The following is a 17,744-nucleotide window of genomic DNA, read 5'->3' as shown; positions in this document are numbered from 1 at the left end:
AGACCCTAGCTGTCCAGGTCACTCGTCTGAAGAAACATTTTCCCAAAAGGGTCCAACCACGGAGCCACTCATGATCTGCCAGCTTCCGGATGAACCATAATCACCTCCCCGATCTTAGCCATCTTAAATGAACTCTGTCAGGGTGAGCAGATCAGCAGTTACTCTGATGTTTTCACTTAGACAGTCTAAAACATTATATCAGCCTTTCTGCAGGGGCAGAGGGTAGGACAATTCACGGGCTCTGTTCACTCACTTTTTCTGCTAAAGTCATTTGTTGATAGATTTTCTATGAAGTGCTATGATTTCATACCAATGTCTCACCCACAACTTAGATGACCTCGGAAACCTTTAAGAGCATAACTCTGCAATAGCTGTACAATTTATGATTATGGTGATACGAGAAACAAGTGGAAATTTATTAAGGAAAAATAATAAGACAATGAGGAAGAATATGCTCTTAAAGGTGAAAGCAGAAGCAAACACTGGTCTCTTCTAAGCTATAGGTCATAAACATTTCTTACAGAAGTAAAAGGAAAACGGGGCTTCTGTCAAGCCTTGTTGGTGTCTGGCCACCCTAGTGTCTCTCCCTGACCCCCAGTACTATCTAGAGTGGTTATTTAACATTTTCCTTTCTACCCGGTCACCCGTCGCCCTCGTCCACCCTCTCTCTCAGCAGGCCACTCACCTTCTATTCTGTCCAGAAGCCTGAGGTCAGTAGCCTTGCTTTCCATCTTTATTCTCTTTATTTTGAAACATTCCTGAATCTACATCCATCCTCTGTCTTCTCTTCCTTCTCTCTGGTCTCAGAGGAAGAGGTATCTCTTTTCTAACACTAAAAGTTCCCCCTGTTCTCATGATTTGGCCCCTCCATTTTCTCTTGAACTGTTCCCTCTACTGTCCTCGCTCTCTTACAGCTTTCAATTTCTCCGTTAATTGGATCTAAGTCCTTAGCAGGTACTTAATAAAGTTTTGCCAGACAAATCCATGACTTAATCTTTGTCGCCTGCTTCACGTGTACACACACACAAACTCCCAACTAGGAAGGCAAGAGGAGTAACAGCCATATTCTCCCCTTCTAACTCTTTCCTTCTCATCACTTGTATTCAGTGGTTTATGCCCCTTTTCTTAAAGGCTTGCCCCTTGACCTACCTCCCTGCTCCCATATGCACACACACCATAAAACTGTTCTTAAAGGTAAATAACTTCCTAACTGGCTGATCCAATGGTCTTTTTTCAGTCCTTGTTCTCCTGAACCTCTGCAACATCTGATACAGCTGACCACGGCTTCCTTCTCCATGCTCTTGCTTGTGCTTGTGTGGGTCCCCAGCCTCCTGCTCCAGTCAGCGCCCGACTGCACACTGTGTGCCCAGGTGGTTCCTTTTCCTCTTCCTCCTTTAAAATGTTGGCATTTCCAACCTTTTGACTATTCTCTCTGATCCATGCGAACAGTTTAAGCTGTCACCTCTATGCAGGTGACTCCCACATGTGTATCACAGGCCAGGTGTTCCTTCTACCTTCCGGTAATATATTTCTGCCTCTAGGGACATTAAAGACTCTTCCAAAGCTTAACTCCTTTTTTTTTTTTTTCCTAAAAATTTAGCCATCTCCCCCTCCATCCTAATATTCCATATTTCTGTCCATAAAAGTCTTTCTAGTCCCTTGGTTCCAAAACTGTGGATTTACTTTTGATGATTCCTCTTTACCTCCACTGACAAGAAGGTGTTAAATCTTATGAATGTTTCTTTCCTTCAGAATGTCTCTTGCATCTATCTCTTTATCTCTGTTCTTGCTGCCACTTCCAAGTTTAAAGCATTTATCAATTTCTAGTAAGACCAAAGCAAACAAAGACATCTGGTCTACCCTAGCACTCTTTCTTCCTCAAATTTCCCATGTTTGGTCACCTGAGTAATCTTCCCAGAATATTTCTCAGCAGGTCACTTCTCTGTCCAAAAACTTTCAAGGACTTTTTAGTGTCCTTGATAAAGTTCAGGACTCTAACTTAACAACATCACATTTTATTTCAGCTACCTTGCTGGCTTCATTTTCAACTATTAACCTTCCTCAACCCTCAATTTTTTTTTTTTTTTTAAGGTGAGGCAACCCTTAGTTGACCTCACAGATTTCAAGGACCTTGTCAGTTTATAATCCCTTATTTTTTATTTTTATGCCTACAGCATCTGGTCTTCCTAGGTAGTCTCCTATCCAGGCCCAACCCTGCTTAGCTTCCAAAATCAGACGGGACTGGGCTAGTTCAGGGTGGCATGGCTGTAGACTCAACCCTCAATTCTAATTAGGCTGTTCTAACTCACTGTTTCTAGAACCTCTCTTATACACCTTCCTCCACATTCTTACACCATTCCTCCATCTGGCATGCCTTCTCTAGTTCTCTCAACTGATCCAAGGCAAGACGATTCCGACCCCGCCCCTTCCCATACCTCCTCGACCTAGAGATTGCTCCCAGCTCTCTGTTCCTACAGCACTTACCATATGTGCCATCCATGTGGCCACAGACTGCATTTCTGCCTTGCAAAATCGCTCATCTTGTTGGACTGAACTACTCAGCTTTTACACTGTTTAACTTTTGGCTTGCTTATTCAAAAATCTGTACTTTGTTTCTTCCTACTGCTCTTTTTTGTTCACGTCAACCTCCCCTACATTCTATAATGGTTTTTCTATATTTATCACTATTAACTATCCACATTATTCTGGATGTTGTATACAACATAGAAATGACCAATCTTGACTTTTAGTAACTTATCCACCGACAAGGCAAAGAAATGAGCATTTCCTTTATCCCCCGGTGTCTGTCTTGCCCCTTTCTCCTCAGTCCTCAAGTCCTTGGGACAGGGGAGGCGTCGGTCAGGGCGGTGGAAGAAATATGCTGATGTTACATAAAAGAGATGTGGCTCTATTTCCACTGTTTCAAAAACATTTTGGTGGAAAGGCCAGGGTATAGAAGTGGAATTTTACAGAGGGGAAGAGGATGGCTTATGACTTATTGGGATGACAGCCAAGGGTCATAAAACTGTGGAAATCATCATCAGCTACCTCAAGTGACAGATGCCTGGGATCGGAGGGGAGATCTGCATGACTAGAAGCTCCCTGTGCCACACGGCCTGCCTATGACTCTGGCGTGGCCTGGGGTAGTCACTGCCGCTCCTTTAGAAGGCCAACAGCTACCATTCCGAAAACTAGACACCAGTCCCGATACGGCCTTATTTCTTTCCAGCTTCACTGAGATATAACTGACATATAACATTGTGTAAGTTTAAGGACTACGAGGTGATGAATTGATTCGCATATATATTGTGAAATGATTACCGCAATAAGGTTAGTTATTCATCACATCACATAGCTACTTTTTCGTGTGCGCGCAGTGAGAACATTTAAGATCTACTCTCTTAGCAACTTTCAAGTACACGGTACAATATTATTAACTACGGTCTCCATGATGTATATTAAAACTGAGAACTTACTTATCTTATAACTGGAAGTTTGCTCACACAGCCTTATTATTTTTACTCTGTAGCAGAGACCATTTTGCTCTGCAAAGCGAAACACTCAAAGAAAATATAGCTAAAGAAAGTCTTTAATAAGAAGAATTGTTATTATTATAAATTAATAATATTATCATTTAAAAATCTCTAAAATACCTTATAAGGAATCAAACACTGCTGGTGGTTGTGTAGCTTAATCTTAAAATAACTTTACGGCAACAACGACACTCATTTCCAAACATTTCTCCTCGAGAGTATTTTTCTGGAAGAAAGCTTCCTGATCAGTTTAGATCTCGGTGCATCAGCCCACGCCTTTTACATTTTGTTTATTCAGATCCCTAAGGCTGGGGACTCTATGTTGTCCACTCTCATTTCTTTCGGTACTGACCTCTATTCTTCACGGCCTACTTCCCTCCTTATTTGTCCATTTTCTTTTCAGAAAAGGCACAGGCTTAACGGCCATTTTCATGTTGACCTTGGGGCAAAATCTCAGTTGTTTTATACAAGTTATCTCTGCCCTTCCTATTTGGCTCTTGGAGATCATGCGAAGTTTGTTCTCCCTCTGTGGGGAGACTGGGAGGCTGGTACTACCCAACTGTGAGGGTGGGAGGTGAGCCTGCGGGGAGCAAACTGTGTGAGGGCCCCAGGAAACCACTGCAGGATAAGCCTGTGACAGCCAGACCTGCTCCCTGGATGGGTCACTGGGCCCGGACTGTGTTCCACGAAAGCTTTCGTGGCCCCACAAGGTAACACCTGACAAGGTATCCACGTTTTTACTCATGAAAGCACAGCATGTCACCGCAATCTAGAGCCGAAGCTTCTAAAAGGCAGCATCCTTATTACCAGGCCACTCTGGCTCAGAAGCAGGTCAAAATCATAAATGCCGAATATCAGATAAACATTGGGGCTTTACATGCTTTTTAATGATACCGATTATGAGTTTATGCAGATGTTATAAAAGTGATCAGTAAAAAGCATTTAAAAACAGACTAAGACAACTTATACAACTGTATATGTAATGTAATCCTCTCATGTGGTAATTGAAAAATAGCTCCTATAAAATTGACATTAAAATATGTCCTTTAGTTATAGTAGAATTAAAGTCCATTATTTACAAAAAGTCATTTCTTACTACCACAAAGACAAAAGACTCTTTCATGCCCCAAACAAACACAGGTTCCACAGTTACTTAGGGTGCATTTAGACAGCCTGTATGCTAATGGAAAAAGGCACTGGACTCTCTTTTGGTTACTTTATTCAAATGCTTATTTTGCATTTTAAAAAAAGGGCATGTAAGTTTGCATTTCAAAATATTATTTCTAAAACATTTGCCTTGTAGCCTTTATCACAGATACCATTTATGCCCATAAAAAGGTATCACACTTGATTTCAAACCCGATTCCTTAACGGTCTCATGATTCTCCAGATTTTAAAATCTTGAGCATCTAGAATATACCGGGCTCTGGAGCGGGTGTTTTATGGACGAAGTAAGCACACATCCGACTTTGGGACAGTCTGGAATGATGCTGCTTATGCCAATTCAATTAGCAAGGGCGCCCCTTCCACTTTCATTCTTATAGGGGTCCTCGTTTGAAAGCTAGGACGTCGAGTCACGGGTTTATGTAGGCTCCTACGATACATGAAAAAAACGGATTCTGACCCAGAGGTTCGAATCTCGGTAATTCTATGTGTCCCTTTGTCTTAATGGTTTAATGAGAAATTCATTCTTCTAGGGTTGAGGATAATTTTTTTTCCATCTAAAACAAAAACACACAAACAAAGAATAGCTAAAATTCTCCATGATTTTCCTGAGGTCTTACCTCAGAAGATTTCTTTTTAAATGTCATTTGTTAAAAGATTGGCTCATGTAGCTCCCCGCCACCTACACACACTTATTTGCTTAGTTTTTTCATAATTTTGTATTTCACAACTAGATGAACTGAAAAGTTGCTTCACATCTGAGTACATTTCCTTTCCATTTCACCACCCCAAAATTATCTACTGGAAGATCAGACTCTGGTAAAACTACAGGGATGAGTGAGGGTTCAACTATAATTTAAAAAAAAAAAATGAAATTCAATTTCACTGAATTCTACAAAAGCTTTGAGAGAAGAAATTACAAGTAAGATAGTGGCACCATTTTTATCAGTATGTAAGATTTAATTTGGGGCTGGCAGACACAAAATAGATTTACCACTCAGAATCCAGTTCTGTTATTAAAGGGGACATAATTGTGAACACCTGAGTTAAAAAGGCACCAACTTTCCCACTTCCTAAAATCCTTTGGACACACACTTCTGAATAATGAGTATTTGATAGAAGCTACAGATTTTTTTTTAATAATCAAGAATGCAAAGGCAGGATTAATTTCCATACCTAATGCAATGCCATATTTGTCTTATATATCACATAATACATATACGATATAATAAAATTATAGAATGTGAAAAATATGTTAGAAATACTCATCTGAATGGACGTTTTAAAACATCTAGAAAAGGGTTAATATGTATTGGCATTGATTATCCTATATAACATGATAATATGATGCCCCAGGGGATTGAAAGGTACTAGAAAAAATTTTCTTCATTGACATATGAAACAATATTCAAAAAATTTTAGTGATATTCATCCTGCTTATTAAGTAGTGCAAAGACAATTTCGGATTAGCCCATTTCTAAATGATACATTTCCAAAATAGTATATATTAAACATCTATGGGGCTTTGATATCATTTTCATTCAAAGTTTGTTAATCCACTAGCTATGCCATGTTAAATATATAGCATATTCCATGAGAGCACAACACAGGATCAGCCGCAAGCTCTATAGAAGTCTTCTGTGAATAATGACGACAATAGTACTGACTGTTATCGAGTCCTCCCTATAAAAAGGACTGGGGTTGGGCACAAAAGGAAACACAAGGCGATCTCAGACACTGGCACGGCCCTAAAGGAGCTTAAAATCGCATGGGGTTGTCAAGGTCACTGCAGATTAAAAGGGACAACCAGCAATTCTAGGCAACATAAGCAAGTTGCCAAAGTAAAGACGAGAAGTTTGGAGGCAGGAATCACTATGGGTTGTGGTTGGGTAAGAGTTTACAGAGAAGCTAAAATCTGAGCTGCAATTAGAAAGATGGGGTATCTTTTGAAAGGCAGAAGGATGGTGTTCCAGATCCTGCTAACAGGGGACAAACAGTGGCCTCTGCCTTCAGGAACCTTAGGTGTTGCTAGGAGACAACACTTAGGAGCATCTGCATCGCAGTAATGGAATCACAAATGCCAGACCAACAAACAACCACAGTCTACATTGTGCATCAACAGCCAATTCATCCGGAACTGTCACTTCTGCTAACTCAGTCTCCCAGAAGTAATTATTAAATTTTCAAAAAAGCTGGTGTGAAACTCTGCCACTCAAGCCACTCACTCACTTTACTCCTTTAGCCTTCACTTGCCGACTGTCACCTAACATAATTATCGAGTTGTAGAGGGACTGTCATTATTGAGTTTGCTCTCTATGTGAGACTCCAGGTGCTCACAACCCGCAACTGTAGGGTGGGGTGCATTTTCCCTCTTTTACAGATGAGTAAATGCAGTTTTGGGAGATGACACAGTTTGTCCAAGGCCATTTTGCTACTCCTAGCAGGACTGGGGTTTGAACTGAGGTTTGCTTGACTCCCAAATCCATGCTGTTCCCTATTCTCCTTAATGATTTAGGTTCTCGGACTAGAAGCACCGAACAGGGAGACAGGCACAATTACGGCCAGGGAAAAATGGAAACCGATAGGTGAGAAGGAGCAGATCTAACGTAGGGGGCGCCCCTGGCTGTACACCGCCTGCTTAAGTAATGGACACCCAGAACGACGATCCCGTCATCTATCGTTTCGGTGTCTGCTGCTTATGGTGACATCAGAGAAATATAACCATTCAAAATTGTTCAAAGAAAATAAATTTACCTCCTTAAAGAGGTAAACTTCACTTATCCGATGCATAGTGGCACAGCGGACAGAGAGACTGGTCTTGAGTGAGATGCTCTGGGCTGTCACAGCAGTCCAGGGGTGAGGTAATGAGGGTCTGGACTAAGGAGCTGCCTGAGGAAACAGAAAGGAAGTAGCAGAAACATAAGACTTTGCGGAGAAGAAAAGGCAAGACGCACTGGCAGATGAGACATAAGGAGAAGGAGAGAGAGGGATCCAACGTGCCTGGACGACGAGCAGGGCGGGCTTCCACAGATGCCGACAGGGAAGACAGGAAGGGGTATCGAAATGCTGTTTATCTGAGGGGAGAGGGGACGGGATCATGGAATAGATTTTTAACAAGTTGAATTACAAACACTGATAGGATATCCAGGTTGAAATACTCTGTGTTCATCCATTTTCATACTGCAACTGAGGCAAGGAATTGATTAATCTACCAAAGTTAAAGTGTCAGGAGCTGCTGGTCATGGACAATCAGCATCTAGTTCCCACTTGCTAAGTTGAATCTTGAATAAAGATAAACCATTTTGAAAAGAGAATGAAAATCAATAGGATGGCCTAAGCTTGCACAGGATTAATCAGAGGGGGAAGAGGGCAAGGTGACTCTGAACCAGTTCGCGTCTAAGGCCAAAGACAAAGGCTGGAGCCAAAATATTGCTAAACGAATATGAGCAGGTCTGACTGACAAAAGAAAAAGAAAAAAATAAAAGGTGGGTTGGGGGCACTGAAATAAAACATTCACACCCAAAGAGACAGAGAAAATGGCGCTGCTGATTGCGGAAGTGGAGTCCAGCCGTCCAGCTGGAAGAGCTCTACTTCTGATAGATTTTATTTTCAGCATTAGTAATGACATAGAGGAAGTGTTCAATATGTACCAAGACAAAAACCAGGGCAGGAGAATGGGTGAGAAGTCACGGCTGGAGACGCTGACCCGAGGGCTGTCATCCACACCTAGCTGAAAATGGAATCCGTGTGGGTTAGCTGTTTCCCAGGAGAAATGATGTAGAAAGTGGAGCAGATGGCAAAGAAAGTAATCCTTGGGGACACAGATGTTGTCAAATAGTATGAGGAGGACAGTATGAGTCACAGGGAAAGGTCAAGGATAAAACAATGATAAATACAATTACGGGATTGATCTGGGAGAAGGAAAACAGAGAGAGCTATTGGGCCTGGCTGAGAATAAGCTGACAGCCCCCTTTTCCCACAGGGTCAGGAAGAGAGAAAGAAGGTGTGCGTTCCTGGGAAGAGAAGCGAATGCACCTTGTCATGCCCCTTGCTTTTCCAAGAAATGTGATTTTTCCTAAGAACTTTCAAAATCTTTTACATCGTCTTCCTTGAATCTGTAAATGCTACCATAAGTTGTATTTCTTCAGTTGAGAAAACATCCTTTTCCTACCGTTTGCGAATTCTCCACATATTCTCTACCTAACGGCTCGTTATTTGTCAAAATCAGCCCCTCTCCATGTTCAGACTTACTTCTCTTTCTGAAAGTTGCTAACTCACCCATAACAACTACAAGACTCTCTCAAATTCACCTTTCTATGACTCTGCTGTATTGTCTTAGACTAAGCCATAAATCTCTATGATAACGGATGAGCCAGCCTTCCATTGCATCGAGGCAAGAAGAGGTAGCCCAAGAACTGATTATCTAGAGGCCACGTTACCAATTGCTCACAAACCGTCGGAAAATTACCGGTCCAACGTAACTGGTGAAGTAGGCAGTGATGCTACACCACACACAAGCCTCTTTTCAGCTTCTCCAGGAAAGTGGTGGAATCAATGCAGACAAAAGGACTCAAAAACTCCTTTTAATAACAATCAGGGCATTAATTAAGAATCTTAATTATGATTATTTTTAAAAAACTTTCTAAACATAGGTGTATTAGTTTGCTGCAGGGGCACAGCACCATTGACTGGGTGGCTTCGCCTACAAAAGGTTAAGGTTAAGGTTTTGGAGGCCGCAAGTCCAAAATCAAGGTGCAGGCTGGGCTGGTTCCCCCTGAGGACTCTGAAGAAAGGATAGGTTCCAGGCCTTTCCAAGGGATGCAGGTAGGTGACTGTGTCTCTTGGCACTGTCTTCCCTCTAAGTATGTCTCTGTGTCCACATTTCGCCTTTATGTAAGGACACCAGTCACATGAATGTGGGCCCGCCCTAACAACCTCACTGTAACTTGATCACCTCTGTAAAGACCCTGTCACCAAATAAGGCCACATTCGGAGGTACCAGGGATTAGGAATTCAATGTATGAGTTTTTTTTTTTGGGGGGGGGTGGGGGTGGGGGTGGGGAACATAATTCAACCCATAACAACAGGCTTAAGGAAACCCGAAAGCAATTTACTAATGTATAATTTTCTCAGGATATAAAGTCATGATATTCTAAAAGAACTCTGATTTTTCCTCCTTGGAGATAAGACATTTCATTTTGTGATTTCCCTACATCTTGCCTCAAAGGACCTAGGAGGGCATTTCAATTAGTCAAATATGAAAACAAACAAAAGCAAAACGATTATTTTAAATTAAACTCTGCCTAAGCTTTTGTTACAGTGCTTCTGAAAAGGCCATGCAAGAATGTATCTAATATATATCAAGAAGTAATTGTAGTTACTTTGGTATAAAAGAGGGTTGAGAGTAACACATTAATGGCACCCAAATAGGAAAGGGTGAACTGTGCATCAAATATTTCTCAAGTAGAACATGAGTCAGCTCAAAAGACAAATCAGCTGTGGGCTGGCAGGGGCGGGAAAGGGCTAGGAAGTTTCCTTCCTCACGTCCACTTTGGGGTTAATAAAGAGGCTCGGGTCCCTCTTCTCATGTGTACCCTCATTTTCTTATGTTACCCACATTGCCCTTTTAGTCCAAAGTCTGTAGAAGCCGTTACATTTTTAAACCTGGCATTTTCCTTCTAACTGAGGATCTCAAGAAGATAACCTTTCAAATGAACTTTCTGGACAAAAAAGGCAAATACCCACAAACTGTAAAAACAAAAGCAGCTATACTTTTGGTTTCAACCCAGAGGGATTCCACTTAAAATATACATTTTTTTTTTCAAAGATCTAGAGGGCCATTCACTTTGTCACTCAAATGTTTTAAAAAAGGCAGTTAAAGCTTCAACAGTATTAATTTTCAGGTGTTCGAGTCACAAATCTTTACAAAAGCATTGTCCCTGAATCTTTGGGCCACTCCCTATTATTGACATATCAATCCCTCCCTATTCATTGTTGTTTCAAAATCATTACAGACCACCCCAGGGAGGTGGTAAGCTGGAGCTGGGACAGGTACTTGGGAGGTAGGTATGTGTCTGGCGATGCTTACACTGAGTAATCAAAGCCTCTGATTGAAGTTTTCTATCCTTTATAAACGGTTTATAAAATCCAAAATCAATAGGAAAAATCCGGTAGGCCTTTTGTCTCTTTCATGCAGAAAAGAATGAGCTATTCTTAACTGCCCGGTACTATATTTGTAAAGTGAAATTACGTGTTTTACTTAACCTTCCTCCATGCCATGACCAGTCCACAACTGATGTGTCTTTCTGAGCTGACTCAGGGTCCTGCTTCAGAACTGTGTGCACATTCGGAACCGGAACTGGAAACTGTTTTACTCTTCTCCATTTGGGGTTCTGATTACTATGCCACCACCAGCTCTCTTTTACACACACACACACACACACACACACACACACACACTTCTATTACTCTATGATATCCTGGTACTCTTAGCAAATTTCATTACTGCATGTCCCCTTAAGAGACGTTGGAGTCCTAACCCCCAGTATCTCTCGGTACCTGTGAATGTGACTTTATTTGGAAATAGTGTCTTTGCAGATGTTATCAAGTTAAGATGAGACCATTAAGGTGAGTCTTAATCCAATGTGACTGGTGTCCTTATTGGAAGAAGAAAAAAGACAGACACGGCCAGGGAGAACTCCACCGAAGGACAGAGACTGGAGGGCCCGGGAAACTAAGAGGAGCAGGGAAGGGTCCTCCTCGGCGTCTCAGTGGGAGCATGGCCACCTTGAGTTCCAGCCCCTGAACCGTGAGAGAACACATTTCTGTTGCTGTAAGCCGCCCAGTTTGTGGTACTTTGCTACAGTAGTCCTAGGAAACTAATACACTCTTTAATATAATTCAGGGTGTATTCTGCTGAAAAAACACGTTTGTACTCAAATAAGTATTTATAACCATTGTGGAGTCAGGCTGGCCAAATGGCAGACTGCCCTTACAGCCTGTCTCTGCTGCCTCTGGGTCGAGAAGCCACAGAAGCGGCCTCAGCCTTGGTCCCAGGTCTCAGTTCCCCTTCCTGCTGAGTGCTAACCGCCTCCTCTCCATGCAAATCTACTTGCTCATTGTGATCCATGGGTGACTTCAAAACAACGAGATCTCTGAGGCATACGAGCGAGCGAGTGTTTCGCCAGGGCTCACGAGCTGTGCCAAGGGCGTGGAGTCTGGGGCTGGCATTTCCTCAGACCTGCCCTTCTGGACCGCAACTTCTTGCTGTGAGATACAAAGAAAGCAGGACAAAGGCCCACCGCCTGCCTGCTGCTCTCGGTTCAACACCTGTTCGCTGCCTCTTGTCCTCACGTCTGAGTATTTCTTAAACATTTCTCTCGTAGACTGTTTTCCACCTGCAAAGAAAACTCTGAAAGATGTCGTGCAGACTCAGCGATGCCCATGACCCCAAGTGCGCATAACTCTCTCTCCCGGGTTCCCTTCAAACACGGGACTCATTCCATCCTCCCCTGAGAGCACAATCTCAGAGCCGTTCTTGATTTAAATGGCAACTGCTGTTTACAACAGTAACTCTACATTACAGTTCTTTTGTTCCCTGGAGAATCTTTTCCTTACTCTCAGTTGCCTTTAACTGACATCTGACGAAACTCAATTAGAGATCACCTTGGGAGAGGCACAGGAAGCGCCGCGCCCACACAGTGAAGGGAAGAGGGCAGGGTGGGGAGGCACCAGAGAAGAAGAGCCGGAGCAATGGGGGGAGCGCGGGAGAGGGGGGAGAAGAGGAAAGAGAAATTAAAAAGATGGGAGAAGCGGGAGCCACCGCCGGCTGGTGAACTGGTTCCGGGAGCGCACGCTGAACAGCACAGCGCCGTCGGCGGGCTTCGGAAACTAGAAAGCACGATCGAAAGGCAGTGAGCGCTTACTTCCGATATTTAAGGAGGTATCTGTGCGTGGTGGGTGCCGTGGGTGTGAAAATCAGCTGGCAGTGCACCCAGTGGCCCATGCAGAGCGGGGCGCACTGAAGCGGGGTTTTGGGTCCATTGTAAGGTCATTTTATGCTGTGAGTCACTGTCATCAAACCAGTTCTGGGGTTGTTAGCCAACAACTCCTGGGTGCTGGCCGCTCGCGCGTGGCTGAGGGGAGGTGGCCTCTGATCACGCTGGTGTTGGCAGGGGGGTGCCTTCCTGTTGGCGCACAGCGAGGACGTCAGGTAGCTCACCTGTGTCCTGCTTTCTAACACACAGGAAGGCAGTTGGTGACATAGACAGTCTCCAACTTCGTATTGGTTTGTGTTCCAAGAGTTCCTTTCAGACAGTTTCTGAGTTTCCAGCCACTATGTTACAGATGCGCGCTCTGCCCCTTGCCGGCTACATGGCCTCAGCGAGCTACATGGCCTCTCTGTGCCTCAGTTTCCTCATCTATAAAATGGAGATGGTAACTGTATCTCATAGGGTCCTGGCGAGGATTAAATGAGTTAGCATATACGAAGCACTTAAAACAGTGCCTGGCGCAGAAGAAGCCCTAAATAAGTGTTCAGTGAAAGATGAGGGGAGGGATGCCCGCTAGCTCAGCACAGCCCGTCTGACACATAGCATGGCCAACACGCTGGTTCTCTGGGACGGAAAATCGTGCTCACGGTGCCCAGCACGAGGCCAAGTATGCCCGGCACACGCACGGGACCCCGCGCACTACTTCTGAACAACTGTACGAAGGGAGCAGAAAAACGACGACGTGGTACAAGGGCCATTTGTTATCTCAATGCCAGTCCTTCAAAGAAAGGCCGGCTTGGTCCGAAAGACACAGCCACTTCCCACGATTCTGAATGGGATGCTGGGGAACTTGAAGAGATGCAGAAGACTCAGGCACGGACTCTGTATTTTACCTGGTTAACTGCAAAAACACATGCGTTTCTTTCCCACATACCATTTTAACCCAAAGCACTACCTCTTGGTGGTAACCAGGAGCCAGTTTCTACGCACAACATGCTCACTGCAGGTCTGTGTCAGAAGAGTCTAAACTTTTTTGGTTGAATACTGAATCAGCTGAAAAAAACTGAATGCTCCTAACACAGACTGTATTTATTTTTAACAAATTATAACGTTCTACTTCAGAACCATAGTAAGTTTGCTAAACACACAAAAATAGAAAATTTTAAAGGATGAGATAATATATATATATATTTTTTTCTATATCCCAATAACCAGCTCTGAGCCCTGAACTTTGAAAACCCTTGCTGTGACTCCAGTATCCCAAACCATGGACTAGGGATGTGTCTTGACCATCTGAAAACTTTGGCCAATAAAAAGTGGCTGGGAAGAGTCATTTCTGGGGAGCAGCTTTTCAGAGCCCATGTGCGACTTGCGTGTTTGACCCTCTTTCCCTTGCTGTGGAAGACGGTGATGACCCAGGGGGCACGGGCTCCTTAGCCTGGGACCTGAATGAGGACGCCAAGGAGCAGGGACCCCAGCTGTCCCAGGGTGGACGGGCAGCACGAATGTGACACAAACCTAGGTTATTTGGAGTCCCTGAGGGGTGGGCTTGTTTGTCGCCACAGTGCACCTTAGCCCATCCTAACTAGCACTGTCAGGTCCTTTAGTGCTGCTACCCCTACTGAGTCTGAATTAATGAGGTTGAATGTAATTGCATTCTGATGCTCAGCAGACTCACCCATCAGAACCAGAACACACAATTTCAGAGACAACTATCCTCTATTTAGGCATCACTTCTGTGTCCTGTGAAAATGCTTCATCATACCAATGTGTCAAATGATGGAACAGCTCTGATCCTCACAGCTGTTACTGAATTCAGGGGTGCCCGCACTAACCACCACCCAGTTAACTTTCCTGAAAGAGTAGAAGGTATAGTATCATCCATCACAAGTGCCTCTTATTTGGTTTGGAACCTCTGACACAAATGACTTTCTGGTGACTAAAGCAGCAAGCTGCTCTTTAAACTGACTATAGGGGTTTGGCACTGCTGAATTCAGGTTTAACGGGAGGACCAGCTTATGCTCTGTAATGCTGTGTTCTCGGGGAAAAATGGACTTTTCACACCCTGCCCCCCAGTTGCACAGTAAAATGGCTATGTTCTTGGTAAAGAATATTCAAGTTCTGACATCATAATAACCATGGGTATTACTCATGGTAAGCTCATAAGCCTGGCAAGACACATTCTGTACCCTCTTTATCACTGAAGTCAGCAATGGGTTTAAAAATAGCACGGCTCACACACCCAGTGTACCACTAATATTAATGGCCAAATAAACACTATTCTGGACTCCTTACTTATACGGGGTTTTAGAATGAGCCTCCCAGCACTGAGGCACAACACTTGTCATTTTCTCGGTAGGGCTGTCGTGTTGTGCTAATTTATAAAGAGAGACCAGCAGCTCCTAAAAGAAGGAATCATCAAAAATTACAAAACCAGGAGTTAAGATGCTCAAGATGATCAATCTAAAATGTAATTAATGAGAATATAAACTTGGGCACTATCGAATGCTGAACATACCAAAATAAACAGAGATGATATTGCAATAAGTGACAGTTGTCTTAGTAAAGTCTATAAATAGAGTCTGAGAATTTTTCATTAAGAGAGTATTTCACTCTAGATGCCTGATTTAGGATTTTTAGAGGGAACTACCCCTACAGCAGAAAATGGTTTCATAATTTACAGGTAACCTTAAAAGCATGCAGTACTTTTGGCTCCAATTCTGTGCTCGATAAGCAATCTCTGATCTCCTACTGGGAGTCCGGACGGGGCCTTCTGACCGAGGAGGGACCGCGCTGGCCTGGGACGGCCTGGCCTCTCTGGAGCATGGGGATGAACTCGCTTTCAACCACCAGATGGATCCATCCACAAGATTAGTTAGTAGGAATCCGTCCTTTGGAACCGCATAATCCTTGACGAACTTATTACGTTAAATTTCCAGATCTGCCAGGCGCAGGATTCTAGAGGCCGCACGGTGAGCACTCACTGCATTCAAGCAATACCGCACGCGCTGAGAGAACATCCCCGATACCGCCACTGATCGGCAACTCCATCGGCCCTCAGGCTGGTTCCGTGGGGTTACTGACCTGTGGCGATGCCCTCCAGCCGTAGCTGGGACATAAAACCTTCATCCTGTGGGGAGTGGGGGGATCCGGGAGGGACAGGGACCAACAGCTCTCAGGTGAAAACACAGGGCAATCCTTATAATTGCGCAAGTCAATCAAAACAATTTAGCTAACGAGGGCACCTCTTGTTACACATAAGATGTTCAGGAGAACATCTGAACTTATGTTGTCCTTCCAATGGCTGGATACAGTGAGCGCACCTGGTTCTATCGCCAGCATCAAATACCACGCTTCACTCCTCCAAGTGAGCAGAGTGAGGCCAGTGCTGAGACGTTCTCGAGGTGGCGAAGGGTGGAAACTGGACTGTCCGTCCTGCACACACGGCTTCGGCTGCTTGCCTCTAGACTTGACCCTGCCAGGAAAGCCCTTTTCGTCCTTTTTTAGTTAAGCAGAAAATGAAGCTATCAGCTCCATTTCCACTCTCTCACATGAATCTACTTCCCCTCTCTCTCGTGGTTCAAACTCTTTGGCTCATATAGGATTCCCATTGAGGTCTTCAGCGACTCTGACCTTGCCAAATATTTTTCTATTCCGAGAAATGCCAAATCAAAATAAAAAAGGTGGGAGAAAGTATGAGGATACATTCTAAGGGGCAAATGGAAATAGAAGGAGGGTAAAAGAACAAGCCTGTTGATTCCTTGTTTCCAAGCTTTCACTCCCACAAACTGCAATGAATTATTGGGGCGGGGTGGGGGGCGGGGGGCAGGGAAGGGCTCCATGAAAGTGAAGTCAGCAATCCAGGAGTCTGTTTTCCATACTTACTCATGACACAAAATCCCACTAAGTCATCAGCAACCCCTGGAGGATAAGCTTGAACATCAGTTGGTGCCAAAGCAAAAACCACTCTGCAATTTCCTCATCCCCCTCACCCCCACCCCTCTTTCATTCTAAACATGGTTGAAAATCACCAAGAGTCTGCACTCCACCTGGAGTGGAGCAAAGTGAGCTGAGGATGGGTCGGTAGCGCTAGCAGCCCAGGGACCTGGAGATCTGGTCTCCGTCACACAAGAAGTTCAGGGCAGGGAGCTCCCCTGGGCCCCGCTGGTCCTGGGCCACATGAAGTGATTCGGAACTCAGCCATAAAACAGAAACCAATGAGGGAACAAGATAAGCCTTTTCTTTTTTTAGTTGCAGGCTAAAATTTGGGGAAAGTTATCTCAACAAAGAAAAACAGTGCCATTGCTGGGAGGCTGATTTTTTTTTCTTTTCTCATGAGAAGTCTCTCTTGCTCTTTAAGAGCCCAGCCACGCCTGCCCAAGGACCAGATCTCATCAGTGCAGGCAGGGGAGGCCGCACCTGGAGCTACTCCACCACTGACAGAAGCACACGGACGCCGCCGAGCTCGGGAAACGCAAGCCACCTCAGGCACGCGAGGCAGAGGAAGGCATCGGGGCTGCGGCACGGGGGCCACCGCAGCAGCTCGACGGTCTTCAGTGCAGACTCTTCTCCTGGACGCAAGCCCAGCTGACCCGGGCCACGAACGAGACTGAAGATCTCATCCCAGGAGGACGGAAAACACAGTCAATTGAGAAAACCGGTGTACAAACGTGGGTCAGACCCAAGCACCGTATCCGTGCGAAACTCTTCAGAGTTGGTGGCTGTGTTGTGGCGTGCGGGCGAGTGCCCCGTTCTCCGGGAACACATGGCGAGGTAGTTAGAGGTAAACAGGGCTGTCCCCCAGAACTCCGTGTGTACCGGAAACGCTCTGCAACCTCCTCCACAGCGGCCGCCAGCCACAGGTGGCTCCTGAGCACTTGAAACTGTGGCTAGTGTGACTGAGGAGCTGACTTTCACATTTTACTTAATTTTAATTTAAAAAGCCACTTGTGGCAGTGGCTACTGTATTGGATAATGACGTAAAGGGCCATGACATTTACAACTCACCCTCAAAGCACTCAGGAAAAGTAGCATGTATATGTACACGTGTATATGT

The 17,744-nt window shown here is 44.4% G+C and overlaps 1 protein-coding gene across 6 annotated transcripts in view; it reads right to left on the bottom strand.

Annotated features, from left to right (window-relative positions):
* The window catches only part of HIPK2 (homeodomain interacting protein kinase 2), a 159,738-nt gene that overhangs the window by 108,320 nt on the left and 33,674 nt on the right, over positions 1 to 17,744 (bottom strand). The window contains exon 1 of one of the 6 annotated variants that reach the window (XM_036230827.1): positions 7,452 to 7,471. The exons of the other annotated variants lie outside the window; for them this stretch is intronic. The gene's annotated coding sequence lies outside the window, so the exon portion shown is untranslated. Of the gene's footprint in view, positions 1 to 7,451; positions 7,472 to 17,744 lie in introns of those variants that run through there. 6 annotated transcript variants of the gene reach the window in all.

The sequence above is a fragment of the Rousettus aegyptiacus genome, unplaced genomic scaffold, assembly GCF_014176215.1.
Source record: "Rousettus aegyptiacus isolate mRouAeg1 unplaced genomic scaffold, mRouAeg1.p scaffold_m13_p_13, whole genome shotgun sequence".
In the NCBI taxonomy this organism is placed as follows: Eukaryota; Metazoa; Chordata; class Mammalia; order Chiroptera; family Pteropodidae; genus Rousettus; species Rousettus aegyptiacus.
The sequence above is the reverse complement of the archived record's forward strand: the minus strand, read 5'-3'. Positions and strand labels throughout refer to the sequence as shown.